Here is an 821-nt window from a genome sequence, read left to right on the forward strand (position 1 = left end):
ACCCCAATCATTGTCACAATTAGAGTGATCCCATGACGTCAACATCTCAGATTACCAGAAGACTCAATGACTGGGGGCCCCGAGCCCCACACCTTTACATGTAGAATATTAACTGAAGTCTTGATTAAATAGGTGAGTCTTAAGTCTAGATTTAAAGATTGGAACTGTGTCAGAATCTCGGATTGGAGCTGGAAGGCTATTCCATAATTGAGGGTCTTTAAAGGAGAAATCTCTGCCTCCGGCTGTAGTCTTACAATTTTTTGGAACTAGGAGAAATCCAGCATTTTGGGAGCGCAAAGGGCGAGATGGGTTGTAGTAAGCAATGAGTTCACTCAGATATTGTGGAGCAAGACCATTTAATGCCTTATAGGTCAACAGAACAATTGTAAAATCAATTCTGAGAGAGTGGGACTAATATGATCAAATTTTTTAGCCTTAGTTAGAACTCTAGCTGCAGCATTTTGTACAAGTTGTAGTTTCTTTATGGACTGTTTAGAGCATCCAATTAGAAGACTATTACAGTAGTCCAATCTTGATGAGACAAAAGCATGGACCAGCTTCTCTGCATCAGCTTATAAAAGTAAATGTCTCAGCTTGGCGATATTACGTAAATGAGAAAAGGCAGCCTTAGTGACATTGCATATATGTTTGTCAAATGAAAGATCCGAATCAGTAGTGACACCCCAGCTTTTTGCGGTAGATTTAGATGTTACTGAAAATCCATCTAGATCGGGGGTCGGCAACACGCGGCTCTAGAGCCGCATACGGCTCTTTGGCGCTGCCCTAGCGGCTCTCTGGAGCTTTTTCAAAAATGTTTGAAA

This window comes from Brachyhypopomus gauderio, chromosome 11 (assembly GCF_052324685.1).
Source record: "Brachyhypopomus gauderio isolate BG-103 chromosome 11, BGAUD_0.2, whole genome shotgun sequence".
NCBI classification, from domain to species: domain Eukaryota; kingdom Metazoa; phylum Chordata; class Actinopteri; order Gymnotiformes; family Hypopomidae; genus Brachyhypopomus; species Brachyhypopomus gauderio.